Genomic DNA, 17,477 nt, shown 5'->3' with positions numbered 1-17,477 from the left:
ATCGATATATATATATATATATATATATATATATATATATATATATATCTTTCCCTCTCTCTCTCTCTCTCTCTCTCTCTCTCTATATATATATATATATATATATATATATATATATATATATATATATATATATATTTATATAAAATGGGTTAATAAATTCCAAAGAAAGAAAGATGTATATTTAAATAAGGGAGTAGTCACCAACAATGTGTATTTTTTAACATTATTTTATTATTCCGTGTTTTGGTTTTTCATTGAGAATTATGTTTGGATCATTGTAATAATATGTTTAAGTCATTGAAATCGTTTACGCGCGTTTCAGACGGTCTGTGATGCGTCCTCCCCTGGACAAGTAAAAAAAAAAAAATAGCAATAAAAATTCAGCATACCAATGAATAATAAATACTTACAAGCCTCCACCCCTTGGAAAAACTTCAAATTAACTAAGAAAATCGCCATTTTTACACATTTGAAAATAATTTCTGACGAGGACGCATCACACGGAATAATAAAATAAACACGGAATAATAAAATAATGTTAAAAAATACACATTGTTGGTGACTACTCCCTTATTTAAATATATATATATATATATATATATATATATATATATATATATATATATATATATATATATATGCACACACACACAAGATTTAAGCGAGTCGGACGGTCCACAGATTTTTTATAATCATATAGATTAAAAAAAACACAACCAAAAGCAAATAAAATGTAATCTAAGTAGAAATTGATCACACTCATTTTCACTGACCTCGTAATTCGCATCAACTCTTAACTTCAATGTTTTTTCCGGACATTCGACTCATTGCCCTCTCTAATTCGTCCTTTGCTATTTATTTTTATGGAAATCGCTCCACACAAGACATGGTAACACTTGATTGAGCTACAAATAATAATACTTCAAAATCAAAAACGATAAGAGTTAGATTGATTGATTGTGAGGACTAAAGGACAAAATAAGGGAAGAGACGGTTGAGCGGCTGCTTAATGTGCAAATTGATACATTGGAATTTTTTAACTGCATAAAAATAAAACTTATACAAATCGGATTATACCTTTCAGTTAATTTAATAGTAATACTTTCTTTGACTGAATTATACAATTTGAATTACTTCAAACGCAGCGCAATGGATGAATCACGTTGTCACATCTTTAAAGTTTATTTTAAAAAAAACTGTCTGCCAAGACTAAACTTGTTTCCTTCAAAAACTACAAGAAACCTTCTCTACCACCAATAGCAATGGCCAAAGACTCTTTATCTGAAAATACATCTTTTAAACTCCTTGGCCTAACGTTCACAGGAAACATGAGTTGGAACAATTACATTGGGAGCATTGCCAGGACCGCTGCGAAAAAGGTAGGTTCGCTCTACCGTGCTAGAAAGCTACTACCGCCCGAAAGTATCCTGTACCTCTATAAGGCCTCCATTCGCCCATGTATGGAGTATTGTTGTTATATTTGGGCTGGTGCGTTTGCTACTAGTCTCTCACTCCTAGACAAGGTTCAAAGAGAGTCGCCAACCTGATAGTTCCTGAACTGTCATCTAAGCTTCAGCCTCTGTCTCATCGACGTAATGTAGCATACCTCTTCCTGTTCTACAAGTACTTTATCGGTGAATGCTCCGACGAACTGCAAGCACTTGTACCCCCTCGATGTAAATAACCCCGATAAACCCGACAAGCAGCAAAATCCCACCCCTTTCACAGTTGAGATCCCTAGATCAGTAGTTTCTTCCCCAGAACTGCTAGACTTCGGAATTCCCTTCCGGGTTCCTGCTTCTCCAACTGTACTGACATGCAGAAGTTCAAGTGTAAGGTGAACCGACGTTTTGCTGTCCAACTCCCCACATATTACCCCTGTAGCTTATGTCCCTAATAGTAGCCCTCTACATCAAAGTGGCAATGTGCCTTGTTTGGGGTGAAAATGTAATAAAAATGGAGGTAAAAATAAACAAAACATTGTTCCTATTTACTTGCCTCCCCACGAGGGCAGAGTTAGACACAAGGCTGGTTTTTAATGCGGGAAAATCTAGCTCCCCCCAAAAGGGGCATTCTGGATAGGAACAAAAACAAAAATTGTCTCAGTTATGAAGGATTTCTTCTCCACGATTCGAGGATAGAAAAGGTAAGTGTAGTATCAGAACAGATACTATACTGTGATCTTGTCCTGAAGACCAAAAACGCTTATTGTTGTGGTGTCCTCTTTACGGATAACAATAAACTCTTCAACTTAGTATAAAACCGGAATAATATGCACAAGTCATACACACTTGGCAGTCGTACTGATATATAACCACTTTTTTTTCATTTGTTGCATTTGCTTTTCTTCTTAATATATGTTGTTTTCACTAAATGCCAGCTGGCCTTTTTCTTCTGGATGCTTACCGGTTCCCAACACTGGTGACGAGGGGAGATAATTAAGGGCTTAACTTTTTGCCATTCTCAACATAGAGCAGAATAGAATTGTATTTTACACAGTACAAATATAATTTAATAAAAAAAAACTACCGTATTCTTTATTAGAGAGTGGCGTTGGTGAAGTAGATATGGAGTAACGACTTAACATTGATTATTGATGTTGTCAGCCATGACATGGTTCCTCATGAGTGTACGTGATTATAAACATAATATGGCATAATCACGTTGGCACACTGAAGTTAAGCAACGTTGAGCCTGGTCAGTATCAGATGGTTGACTAATTTTGAAATACCAGGCGCTGTATGTAGGAGGATATTGAAATCTCCCTAAAAGAGTTGCAATAATCTAACGTCATCTCCCCTAATGGGGATATACATGCGATTGGGGACCGCTTGTGAATTTCGTACTCCCATGGAACTTCCTCATTTGGGGGAAGCCGCATAGGGTTAGTGCCGTTTCAATTTTCCATTTTTCTCCATAATATAGCAATAAAGATGGAAAGAAATTCGCAAAGATTATCGAAAGATGTTGCAGTATTTTTGATTTCATATCATTCTAAAAGAATATGATGAGGGTATTATTAAAGAAAATTAGAATGTTCTACTTATAGACTCTGACGATAGGAACCGACCAATCAAATGGAGTCACGTTCTGCTAGCAACCAATCAGAAATGGAATCGCTCCATAAAAGTATTGAATCTTTTAGAATCCCTGCACAATTTTTCGTGTCCGCACAAGAAAGATTTTTTCTCTTCGTCTGACAACTTTTAAAGTTCCAAACTTATACAAATCAGCTACCCACCGAAGACAGTTACAGAAATTTGCAAAGGTCCTCAAAAGAAGTTTAGAGTACTGGAAAATTCCGGAGACTTGTTGTCACTTTATACTACAGGAAATAACACCGGTTATCAGTGGGTTTATTATTACTGATGATGACCTGTGTGAGAACTTTTAGTGAGTAGAAATAACTACTACTACTACTACTACTACTACTACTACTACTACTAACCTCCGTTGGATGAGTGAGGACCAATAGTAGCTACCAACAAGAAATCAATGGTAAACGACTGTTGCGATAACGAAAATTTATTTTCAAATACTACTGAAAGAGGCAGAGGGTACTGGAAATCTAGGGAGACTTGTTGTCACTCAGACTCCACGGTACACCACAGGTTATTTTCAAAGATAAATCTTTGATTATTGCCTGTGTGAAACTCCCAGTGAATAATAATAATAATAATAATAATAATAATAATAATGATAATGATTAAAGTATTTGTAAAATAGACGCAAGGATGCAACATTACGGCGATGGAACAGAGGTTTGAGCTCTGCTGATAGAGTAAGATTTTGTAGGTTAGAGAGATTTTTATTTGGACCCTGTCTTAGAGTGAAAGACTAGTGGTACCAGCCTATAAGTGGTAACAGTATTTCATGCATCGGCGAATTGTAAAAATATAGGATACTCTGGTATGATTAATTTTCTAGTACGGTAGAGGGAACCCACCTTCTTTGCAGGTTTGTGGAACATTAAAATCTAAGCTGAAAATCAAGAACTGATTAGATTTTAGTTTTACTGGTGGAATGGACTACACCCAGAGCATTTTCCTTTTTTTTTTTAACTAAGATAATGTTGCTTGCGTAAGTGTACGTTATAAATACATAATTATCGCGGACTGTTGAAATGAGGACGACAGTCACACGTATTAACCAGATTAAGATACAGATGGTTGTAAAGGTGTGGGACCGAGTTTTCATCAGCATATTCCAGGTAGGTTACGTAAACCGCCGGAAATTACCGTACCACAAACGATGGGCAATGTTTAAAACGCTAGCAAACAGTTAAAAATTAAGGAGAAAACATAATTATAATCAAAATGTAGATTCCATGAACAAAGCTTCTTTCTTAGAACTGCACGCCTGTGGAACGCTGTTCCGCTTGCCCGTTTCCCTCCCGACTTAAACCTGGATGTCTTCAAGTCCAAGACAAACAAATTCCTGATGAACCGCCTGCCTAAGTAATGACACCTTACCAGTTCTTCAATACTATTGCTACACTATCCCCTTGATTACTGTACACACAATAACCCTTATCCCCGAGTGGCCATTGGGCCTTGATAAGTGTTGAACTCCATGTAAAAAAGAAAAAAGAAAACAATTACTGTATTGCAATTTCAATGAAGAAAAAGGTACTTGTACAGTTTACAAACCGTGTTGAAATAATAACACTATTATTTAAAAAGCCATTCTTAAGATGGGAAGGGAAGCGCTTTTTAACTATTCTTTACTTTCACCTGTATTTAATCAACTAGTTACAGCATTTCAGAAAGTGTTATAAAAATTGAAGTCATTGATTTTTTAAATAAGCACTTTTCTCAATAACTACGCTTGGAATTTTTTGAAATTTTGCACAAACATTAAACATGATATGAATAAAAAAGTAACAAAACGGATTTTCCGAGAAAACTCCGGTTGCCCCCCCCCAGGGGTGCCTTTTGGGTTAAAATGGCTAAAATTAACACTTTTGTGCTTATTAAAAAAAAAATTGATGTCTTCGATTTTTATAAAACTTTCTGAAAAGTTTAACTGATTTCTATATAATTTTGTTTGTCTATACTTTGCGATAACTCTTGGGTCTGCCCCAAGGGCTCTTTTAGAGCTAATAAAAACACTCCATTTTTAAAAACTATTTTACCATATTTGTCCAAAATTTTCTGTGTATGTCTAGTTAGCATGGTGCTAAGCTCAAATTTAAATATATTAGGGCCTTGCAGACTTTGAGGGCTAAATGGGGGAAAGGGGCAAACGATGGACTTAGTCATTTCTTTTTTTTTGCATGATGCAGAACTCAAATTTACATGTGTTAAGGCCTAAAACTGCACCGTTTGTTCATTTTCACTAGGATTTGACGTCCCTTGGGGACTTTTGGGGCTAAATGGGAGGGTTTTTTTTTTAATGTTGTATTCTTATCAAATTCTAAAGTGAAACCGTCGAGAGGAAGGCACCGAAACGGTATGCATTATTTCCTTCTGACCCGACATTATCTGGAGGACGAAATGAACTATTCCACAAGCCAAAAAAAAAAAAAAATAAATAAATAAAATTAAAAAAAAAAACGATGAAATATTATTATATACAAAGCCACAAGGTAAGCTGTTTCTTCCAAACAAGCGTATCCTCTGTGTCCACTCACTTAAGCCTTCACCCCAAATTTTTTTCGTACAGTAAATTAATCATGAAACCCACACGTGACGGAAGTTAGCGTGCAACTAGCGCACGAACATAAGCAACTTGCTGAATCTTCTGGGCTGACAAGCCATAAGGATAAGGAATATTGTCTTTTGAAAGGCGAATTGAAAGTACAATTTGGCGGTAGAGGGTTAATATTATTATTTATTAATAAATATGAATAAATATTACATGTGGCACAAAGCGTAAAAAATTAATTGTAGGAAAGAAATAACGACAGCTAAGAGAGAATACATCAAAGCCACAAGAAAACGTACCGAAGCGGCGCAGAAATTAAGAACGCGTGATTTCTGGAAAATCTACAACAGTGTAGAAAATAATGGGAATTAACGATTCCCCCACTATCCAACAATCATGAGATTGTTTGCACGGCAACCGAGAAGGCTAACATGCTCTCCCATCGGTTTGCCTCAAACTCTACATTAGACTCAGCAAACCATTCCCTACCTGATTTTTTTGAATGTAGCGACATATTAATGTTTATGTAAAACAAATAAAAAATATATTTTGTTGCCCTACTTCGGTATTGAGCCTTCGTTAAAAGTTCTTTGGTTACTTTACCTATATATATATATATATATATATATATTGTTAAAAGTCCACGTATGTTTCTAGGATAGTGATTTAAAGGTTATGAGGGTTTTTTGAAGCACGAAAAACGATGTTACTTTTTTATTTAATATTTTTATTGTTATTTTTTATATTTATAGCGGACCTCCGCTCTTGGTCAAAAAAAAAGAAGTATCGAAAAGAAAAAGAAAGCCGTTGAAAAAACTGGAAAATTGTAGTGTGGACAGCGTTCATTCCTAGCAATCATATTCGAAAAAGTTCACGTGGATTATTTTAGTCGTTTTGGAAGAAAAATGTATTATTTATTAAAAAAAAAAAATTTAAATGTTACAACGGAAAAAATGAGACGCAATTGATTTCACTATGTATATTGGAATTGAAATGAAATTGTTAAACGGTAAAAATAATGTAATAAATAGTTATGATAATAATAATACAGTAAAGTATTAATAACAAAGGTGATAGTTTTAAATAATAATGATAATGAAACCCCCGAAGAGGGCAGAGTTAGAGACAATGTCGGCTTTTTAATGGGGAATACATTCCGTCCTCCCCTCTATAGAGTTGGCACGCAGGATAGGGACGAAAATAAATAAATAAATAAATAATAATAATAATAATAATAATATAATTAATTAAATGAGAATAAAAATAGTCACGGTTCGGAAAGAAAATTGTCTCAGTCCCGAAGGAATTATCATACATAGACCGAGGATAATATCTTAAATGTATGTGCTCTTGGCTCGAAAGTCACTCTCTGTCTATTGAAAATAATGACAATATTTATAAAATAATAATAATAATAATAATAATAATAATAATAATAATAAAGTATGAATAATAATATTTATATTTAAACCACTAGTAGGAAAAAGCAGTCAGGTAGAGTGCTCACTTATAAGGAAAATCTAAAAATAAGAGCGTATTATTTATTTAGAGGAGAGATGAGTATTGGCTGAAGAGAGCTTTATATGAGTATCTGAAACGGTCCCTAATTATTGAGTTTGAAACCGACGGTACCGATGACTTATCCAAACTTTCTGTAAACAAAACACACACACACACACACACACACACACACATAACAATCAACAAGAATGAAATATTTATAACGAAAAAAAAAAAAATGGTTGAACCCCCACTAAAAATGTGTCAGATAAGTAGTTTTGCCAGTCGAAATTAGATGCTGCCTTCCTAGCAAAAAAAAAACAAAACAAAAACAAACTTTATTCCAAAACACCTTTTTATAAGACAAAAGTGGGTCCACATCTCTGACAAAACAGCAAATATGTCACCTGATTAGGGACGGGAATGGAGATTATCAACAAAAAGTGGAAGGAAAAAAAAAAAAAAAGGATGGCTTTATGACATCATAGGTACACTTGCTAAGTCGATAGTGTTTCCGGTAACAAATTTCATTCCCTTTTATGACATCATTACGCAAAGAACGCGCATGCGCAAACGTAATTTCCGGTTAAGTATTTGGTTGATTTCTTTTGTTCAAAGTCAAGTTCATTCGACGTATATTGATCATTCTCTGGTCTAGTATTTACGTTAATTTACGTGGGATTACCAGTCATCGGACTTTTTAAAAGAAGGTAGGTGTTAACTTTTAATTTTAATTTGTTTAGATAAAGTTCTCAATGAACATACCATTCAACAATAACAAGGAATCTAAAGGTAGAGTTTTATAAATGTTGATTTAATGTTATACTGTTGATTTTATAGAATCACTTCCGTTTGTAATCGAACGGATCTTGGCGCCCTGTCTCATCTAATACCTTCTCATTATCTAACCACTGAGTATGAATAGCTTCCCCCACTCACACACTCCACAATAATATCAAACACACCGAATAAATTACGTGAAACTGGGGCGTAGCGGTAGATATCTCCAAGTTCTTTAACACAGTCTAGCATGACGGTCTAGGATAAATTGAGCCATTTTAGTGCTATTAACTAAATTTTTGGTAAACTTTTACTTTAACTGCAACACCCAATTTTAAATTGACGACTTTTCGGGTCTACTGAAAACGAATATCACATTCAATATGCGACAGACAATAGTTTTTTGGCTATCAAGACATTTTGGTGCTAATGTAGAGGGTGATCCACGTTAATTTTTAAATCGTATTTCCAAGTTTAATTAAAGTTTTATATGTTTTTTTTATTCAATTGTAAGGTTAAAGTACAGAATAGGTACAAAACACCCTCCTCGCCCCATGTTAAGAATGGCTTTTTAAATAATAACGTTATTATTTCAGCACAGATCACTTTCTGCATGAGTACCGACATTTTTTCCAGTGTATTAATAAATGTCAATGACTTTCGCCATTCTTAACATGGGGAGGAGTAGGGTATTTTGTAACAGGTATGCGCATTAGTACTTTTCAGCTAAGAAAACGTGGCCGCCAGTGAAAACGTAATGGATTATATTGGATGAACTTTGGCGCGTTTCCCATCTAATACGCCCCCCCTCCGTACATGCACCTTTTGACCCGGATTTTCGTAACATCGGCTCGGGCTCGATTGGCAGCTGTCGAGAACAAACCGAGCGCTGATTAAATGTTAAAACACTAGGACCCCCCCCAAAAACAACAACAACAACAATAAAATAGTATCTTTATGATGGCTATGAATTTTTATTAAGGGAGTAGGGAGGAGGGTAAATAGAGATGTGCTTAAGGTTTAGGGGTCAATGAGAATGGCTGGTCAAGAAGGATAATTTTCATATTTTTTTTACATAGGCATCACCACTTATCAAGGCCAAGAGGCCACTCGAGGATAAGGGTTAAAGAGTTTACAGTAGACAATTGGAAAATATAGTAATCACTAATAATGGAAATTCGGTAAATTTGTTAACTTATATAGAACGGCACATTAAAAACTTGTTTACATTAGACTTGAAGACAACCATATTGTAGTCAGCTGGAAAGCAGGAAAACGGAAGATACCGAGGAAAGAAAAGGTGATGCGCAACATCAAAACAGATCCTACAGTTTGATCTTTAAACGAAAGAGTTGCTGTATTGACAAGTTGTTGTCCTTACCTTTCCAAACATAACTCAATCCCTACACCAAGGAATAGACTAACATGTGTTCTGGCTGGTACCAAAACTCGCACTACCAATAGCCAGCTAAGAAATTATGTTTTTGTTTTTGGTTTCTTTGAGTTTTCCTTTTTATGCCCTGGAAGATCCAAAGAGCTCGGATAATATAAGCAGCAATTTCTCTATTTCTATGTATGCCTGTATTTTAAATTTTTTCAAGGGAGATAATTACATCAAAACTTATGGCGTCAAATAGCGCAGGTGTAGTGTACAACATATATTACACTTTGAAAAGCGTATTTATCTACTAAAATCTACAATGATTGAAAAATAAATTAGGTACACGGCCATTCAAAAGTGTGGGGAAGTGGTTTATAGAAATCCTTGTCACTTTACATTATAATTGTCTAAGCTATTCCTTGCAAAAATGCTCAATCGCCATAATACCGCATTCACTCCAGAGGTCGTCGTACATATATAAAGTGAATATAATAGAAGCTTAGTAAGATATAGATAAAGTTGTGAGTAAATTGCAAATTACGGTTAAAATAATTTTTCCAAATATAACTCAATCTCCCAAACCAAAGAATAGTTTAAAATTTATTCTAAAACAGGTTATTATATTACCAATAACATGGAAATTGGCGATCAAGAAACAGTTTGTCTTATATGCTAATTGTGTTTGAAAAGCCGACAATATAATTTTATTTGCTAGATAACATATTTTAGAGACATGTTACTCATTCATCCATGCATGCACATACTTTGATATGTTACAATATATTACAACGGTTGTTCCTAACGTACATTAATGTATTTATGTGCTTCCCCACCAACGCAAATTAGGCACAAGGCTGTTTTTGATGTGGGGTAAAAACCAGCTCCCCTAAAAGTAGGCAAAAAGGGGACACTCTGGTTACCAAAAATAGTAATTGTCCCAGTATAGAGAGTTTACCCTCCATTGACTGGTACAAATTATCTTAAGTGCAGCATCTGCAGAACAGATACTACACTTTGATCCCGACCCGAAGGCCAAGAACAACAGACAAAAGGCAAGGTATTTATCTGCTCCCCCACCGAGCAAATTAGGCACAAGGCCGATTTTTAATGTGAGGAGCGAAGGGGAAATGGGGACCAACTCCCCGGGGAGTAGGGGAGCTGGATAGTGACAATTGGTATGAAGGGTTTCCCCTACATTGACCAAGGTCTTTATATGTGGGGTTTCCCCCACATATGGTCATTGCTTGCAGCATCTGCCGGAACAGATGCTACACTTTGATCCTGGCCCGAAGCCCAAGAACAACATAAAAAAGGCAAGCCTCTTTTCTATTTCCTAACGTACATTAATGAACATATATATATATATATACCTACTTAGTGGTGACATTCCGTATTCCAGTGTACTGTTTTATAGTTTTTATTACCTTTTTTTTGTCGAGAGAGAGAGAGAGAGAGAGAGAGAGAGAGAGAGAGAGATACCTTATAAAATCCGACTGAAAAGTCAGTCTAGAGAGTGAAAATGATAGACAGAAACCTAGGAAAGGAGAGATGATTATGAGTAAATTCTAAATTATGGCTAACTAAAATGGTTTTTTCAAATATAACTCAATCCCCAAAATAAGGAATAGTTTAAAATGTATTTTGTGTTATTGAAATATACCGGAAAAAATCTTTGGGAAACAAACGTTCATTGATTCAGCTTTTGTATAATAATAATAATAATAATAATAATAATAATAATAATAATATTTAACGTGAGTGTCACCACACCAAATAATGGGGGTCAAAGAGGATGAAAAGACTGAGGAAAGCACTAGATAGACCTTCGCTGGAGGAGTGCAAAGAGGACTGGGACCTTGGGGAGGCTTATTGCCACCCAAATTCAATTGAAGAGCAATGGTCGCCGCCAACGAGAAATCAATGGTAAGAGGTTGTTGCGATAACGCAAATTCTTTTGCAAAGGTTACCGAAAGAGGTGGAGAGTACTGGAAATTTGTGGAGACTTGTTGTCACTCAGATTCCAGGAAACACCACAAGTTGTTCTAAAAAAAGCAGTCTTTGATGACGGCTTGTGTGAATACTCCTAGTGAGTAAATAAGAATAGATTTTCGACTATAACCATGAATGAATCTACGGAATTTTTCGAGTTGGTATTCCTGGCTATTTCTATCGTGTAAACTGATGTTTAATATCATAAGTAAGAAAGTTTTATTTCGGTTAAATGATACGAGCCTGTCGAATAGATTGGAAGATCATAACAAATTCGACGAGTTTGAACCCGTCGAGTACATCCGATCCGATTTAGTTGTTTTACGATTTGTAAATGTTGGTTAATTTCCGCTAAGCGGTCTCAATTACGGAAGACCATTTCAGCATTCTGGGTAGTATGTTTTGTCGCTTCTCTGGCACAATTCTCAGATTTTGGTTATGTCTATAAGTTTCCTTGCGCAGAGTCAAGAGCATAGATTATCAGAGGTGAAATCGCTTCTGTCAAAACTTTGACATCATCTGTCATCTATAAGAAAACGGATGTATGTCTCGCATGTCCCCAAACGCCACGAAGAAGACTTTAGTGAAAATGAGACGGAATTATATCTGCACTTTAAAATCTTAGAACTGGCGAAATGGAAGAATTACTTTGAGAATTTGGATAGCAAACAGAGAAGAGAAGAAATTCAGTAAAAGTTTTAAAATAATAACCGTGCTATCTTTTACATAAAGTAAAATTTTTTTTTTCAAGAGAGATAATGACGTGAAAACATTCTTGCAATTTATTCATAACAATAATACTGTGGGGTCTCTGTTCTCGTCTGTACATTTATAAAAAGAAATTTACATTTTATTTGTAACAGAACAATAATACTGTGGGGTCTCTGTTCTCGTCTGTACATTTATAAAAAGAAATTTACATTTTATTTGTAACATAACAATAATACTGTGGGGTCTCTGTTCTCGTCTGTACATTTATAAAAAGGAATTTGCATTTTATTTGTAATTTATTCATAACAATAATACTGTGGGGCTTCTGTTCTCGTCTGTACATTTATAAAAAGAAATTTGCATTTTACTTATAATTTATTCATAACAATAATAATGTGGGGCCCTGTTCTCGCCTGTACATTTATAAAACGGAATTTGCATTTTACTTGTAATTTATTCACAGCAATAATACCGTGGGGTCTCTGTTCGTACCCGTACATCAAAAACGATTTTCATTTTACTTGAAATTTAATCATAATACTATTGTGGGGTCTCTGTTTGCGCCTGTACTTTTATAAAATGTATTTTCAGTTTACTTTTAATTTATTTATAACAATAATATTGTGGGATCTGCGGCAAAATGTCAAGGGTCTAGTCTTCTTATATTACAAGGGACATTTTTTCTGTTTGTATGTCTGTCGGCTGATAGACAAATAGAGAGACAGATAAAGATATAAAGGTTACAGTTTTGCCCCATGTAACGCTAGGAGGCTCTGCTAAAATGAGATACGTATCGAGAAGAGCATCCGGAACTTGTGGCTTTGTGATAGACTTGAACAGGTAAAAACGAAAAAACAGAAAACAATAATCAGCTTTAATCTATGATACGAACATAAAAGCAAAAGGGTACACTAGCTAAATAACGAATGGATTTAAAGCTAAACTGATACCAGATCCCGATTACAGGTCAAATTGGACGTTGAAAGCCATATTTTATATCTAGGTTGCACAAAGTCGTACACAATATACAACATATTAATATTGAACACCCGTTCTCGTTAAACAACGTCGAGCCTGGTCAGTGCCAGACGAATTCAATACCAAACACTGCATATGCGAGAATGATGATACCCCCCCCTGAAAAAACTGACGTCATCATCTCCCCTATCTGCTATCCTACTTCCTCTTTTTCACAACAAGTGCTAATCATCGGAGCAGACACAACAACTGTCCTGTACCTCTATAAGGCCACCATTAGGAGTACCAGAAGCCGCCTTGAAAACGAATAAACATTTGATTATATTAGACTGTCTCTGTTTCGAAGCTTATAACCAATATGAAAATGTAATTTAAAATTGTAATTTTTTCTCTCAATAAAATGAGGAAAGACTAAATTTTAAAATAATAAAACGTTTAATCGAAAAAAATCCAATTTTTTTTTCATCGGTTTTCTAAGAAAAAGATTTCACGAAATTCCACAATTTTTAACTGATACCAAAATGTCTTAAATATATATCAATGCCAAAAAATCACTTACCTGTAAAAAAAAAAAAAAGAACAAGCAATGGGTGCTTCAATTGTTTATTTTTAAGAATTGTCCATGTTTATATTTTATATTCCATGTATTTTTTTAAAATAAAATTATTTTTTTAAGCAAGGGTAGCAGAAAATCACAATTTCGTACCCCTTTGCGCGGCATTCGGTAAAATCGCTGCTCCTCGTTATCTGGAAAAGATAAAATACGGATTCGTCAAAAGGACATAATTAATGTCTCTTTTTTTATTGCGTGCTGTTAACCAAAGTTAGTATTTTTGGTTCTCCGTAGTTAAAAAAAAAGCGCACATTCACTTATAATTTTTTTCCGTTATACAAATAATCCAATGAACTGATTTTTTAAATTCTCTTAATGAAATACACGAGTTTTTGATTATTATATTTTCTTTCTACTTTATCGAGTGAAATTTTTTAAATATCTAAAAAAAGAAAACATTGAATGCAATAGAAAAAATTGTCGGCACCGTCCAGTATTTATTTGACGATATAAGCATAACATGAGCTTTCATTAAAAAAAAAAAATCAACGTGGTTTAAAAAAGGTTTCACACTTTGGACTTTACAGGTAAATTTAAAAAAAAAACACTTTTTTTTTTGTTTTAAATTAGAATATTTTATTTATTGATCGTTTTCAATTTGTGATATATTAAATTTGGGTGAGTAAATTAATTATATAAATTTTAATAGACATTTCAAAATCGGGGGTGAATTTAACAAAAAACGTTTCTCTAAAATATCAAATTTGATTTATTGGAAAGAGCAAAGATTTCACATTGACCCTGTAAACATGGTAAAAATTTAACCAATAGAAAAATTTTGATAGATTTTTAAAGTTTAAAAATGGAAAATTATTTAACTCGTAAAATTCAATTGATTTCATTACGTAAAAAAAAAAATGGCCGCATAAAGGAGCGCCGGCATTTTTTAAACATTTTGTAAAGACTGTTTTTTTAAATAAAAAATAATATTTCTATTATTTTTTAAACAACTTTAATAGTTTATTTTGGAAATATATTCCATAAAGAAAATAAACAACCCACTGTAAACAGCGATATTACGATGTTTTTATATTTTATATGCAGTTTCGGGTTAGGGGTGTCAAAAATTCCCTCAAAATTCTGATACACCTAGGCCACCATTCGCCCATGTATAGAGTATTATTATCACATTTGGGATTGTGCATCTGCTACTAATCTCTCACTCCTAAACAGGGTTCAAAAGAGAGTCGCCAACCTGATAGGTCCTGAACTGCCATCTAAGCTTCAATCTCTGTCCCATTGACAAAATGTTGCATCCCTCTGCCTGTTTTACAAGAATTTTAATAGTGGATGCTCCGATAAACTATAAGCCTTTGTACTTCCTCGACATAAACCTCCCGAAAAACCTGACAAGCAGCAAAGTTCCACCCCTACACAGTAGAGGTCCTAGATGTAAATAAGTCTTTTACTCTAATAGTTTCTTCCTCAGAACTGCTTGACTTTAGAACTCCCTTCCGGGATTCTGCTTCCCCAACTGTACTGACATGCAGAAGTTCAAGTGTAATGTGAACAGACGTCTTGCTGCTCAACTCCCTTCATAGTATCCCGCAACTTACGTTACTAATAGTAACCCCCTACATCAAAGTGGCACTGTGCCTTGTTTGGGGTGAAAATGTAAAAAAAATTTAAAAAAACTCCCCAAAATGTCCATTATAATTTGGTATTTATGCATATTGTGAACCAAACGTACCTCAGCGTTTGCTCGACTTTGACCGGAGCGTGACGTCAACAGCCGGATTAGGCCAAGCATAAGCTCGAGTTTAGCTGTTGTGGGATGTAACACGCTGATAAGCCAATCACAAAGCGGCGCACTGAATTACATTTATATAAAAAAAAACAAATAAAAAATTCTTTGAATCCTTTTTTTTTTTAATATTTCCTTAAAATTATTGCCCCCCCCCCCAAGCAAATTAATTTTTGCTTCTTCTAACCTTTTAAGAGCAAGGTACGTCCAAGGATGGAGTACTGTTGCCGCATCTGGGCAGGAGCTGCTACAAAGTCTTATCCTGCCTTGACAGAGTTCAAAATAGACTTCGTAGCCTAGTGGGGGAATCCGTTTTCTCTTCCCTGCAACCTCTTTCCAACAGAAGAGACCTTGCGAGCCTGTCTCTATTTTATTGTTATTTTTATGGCAAGTGCTCATCTGAGCTACAATCTATGCCCGCCACCTCGCAAAACTTTCACGAGAAACACTCGTCTAACTGAAACCACTATCAATAATTTCTCCCACTCTTTATCTGTGCCTAAACCTAAACGTAGATTCCATAAACAAAGCATGTATGTATATATGTTTGTATGTCTGCCCAAGACTTTCGACAAAGGCGACAGATTTTCACGAGATCGGTATCATTTTGAAGCTCGACCCTTCGGACGACAAATAGCGAAGAATTGTCTAAAAATGTTAATTCCTTCACCCTCAACTGGACACTTTTCTACAGGGAGGGGTTACTTTTTCGCCGATATTTTGAAAAGCCAGCCCCTCTTTTCGATTGTCTATCCTGAATTTAAATCTGTGTCACTTCCGGTTTGGCGATGGCCGCAACAGCAAACACGATATGTTTTATTCACGTTTTTTTTCTCCCTTCGCGGTATGGGTTCGAGCCTACCTGCCTACTACCACTTTTTTTCTTTACTTTCTTTTTTTTGCTCAACCCACACCTCCAAGCACCCACGTAACGCCGAGCATCCTCGCTAGTTATATATAAAAGAATAATAAGACAAAATGTGTCTCTTTCTGTTAACCATATCGGCCTCTCTTTCTTTCTATAGGTACTGGTTTAATAATATTACTATCACTGACAATATTCTCTTTCGTTTATAATAAGCATTCCATATAGAAACGGTTAGATGTAAGTATAAAAACATTACAAAAAACTTATTGGGATAAATGATAAATGTTACAAAATATAAGTTACTATATACATATATAATATCTTTATATACTATTAAAGCTCTGAATTTTGTTTGCTTGTCTCCATGCACACGAGATGATGCCACAAAAATTCATCCACTAAAAACAGATTGAGGCCATCTGGAAGAGATCTTTATGACGTCATAAAATATTGAAGTAATAAGCTTTTTTTGTTGTTGTCATTCAATGAAAAATACACGCAAATACGATTTGCAAATGTAGTATCTGTTCTAGTGCTACACTTGCTTAAGAAATTTACCTCTCCCCCACGGCAAGAAGATGTGACACAAGTGTCGGAAAGTGGATTTGAAGAGCCAACGCCCTAGTGGAGGAGCACTCCCTCTCTCTCTCTCTCATATGTGTGTGTGCATGCAAAACCTTATAACTTCATACAATGATATTTTATTCATACACCAGCAAGGTTACCCAGCGTTGCCTGAGGCAAAAGTGTATTATATTTCTATTAAAAATTCTATATGTTTACCCCTCTATATCTTTCTGTCTTTTTCTTCCCTCCCTCATTTTCCGACTCTCTCTCCCCCCTCTTCTTCTTTGTCAAGCCCATTTTTTCCTTTGCTCATATACACACATACAACTTACCTGCATATAATACACTCCTCGTGGAATGAGTTGACATTTTGTTTCTAAATTAGTAAAGAAAATAACTGAAAACCTGACACCAGCTCTCCGACAAAACTTAGCCCAGTTGACCTCAGTATTTTTTTCTGAAATTTAATTATTATTCACCCAAGGCAACACTCATCAGAATATACCAACATTATTGGTTTTTGTTTTTTAGTTTTTGATTTTTAGCTGAAAATACAAACACTCATACACACAGTAGTGTAGTAATTCCTAGGGAGGCGCCCTTGGTTTTTTGAAAACGACGATGGAAGAAAAATAAAAACAGACAATGAATGTGAACCATTATTACATCAATTGAGCTCGGGTTTGACTCTTTGAAT

The 17,477-nt window shown here is 34.9% G+C and overlaps 1 protein-coding gene across 2 annotated transcripts in view; it reads left to right on the top strand.

Annotated features, from left to right (window-relative positions):
* Window positions 1-7,711: 7,711 nt before the first annotated feature.
* LOC145291945 (uncharacterized) overlaps window positions 7,712-17,477 on the top strand; it is a 1,383,621-nt gene continuing 1,373,855 nt past the window's right edge. For both annotated transcript variants that reach the window (XM_080137871.1, XM_080137870.1), the window contains exon 1: window positions 7,712-7,859. The gene's annotated coding sequence lies outside the window, so the exon portion shown is untranslated. The remainder of the gene's footprint in view (window positions 7,860-17,477) is intronic.

This window comes from Euprymna scolopes, chromosome 13 (assembly GCF_053919585.1).
Source record: "Euprymna scolopes isolate OS-2025 chromosome 13, ASM5391958v1, whole genome shotgun sequence".
Lineage (NCBI taxonomy): Eukaryota > Metazoa > Mollusca > Cephalopoda > Sepiida > Sepiolidae > Euprymna > Euprymna scolopes.
The sequence above is the reverse complement of the archived record's forward strand: the minus strand, read 5'-3'. Positions and strand labels throughout refer to the sequence as shown.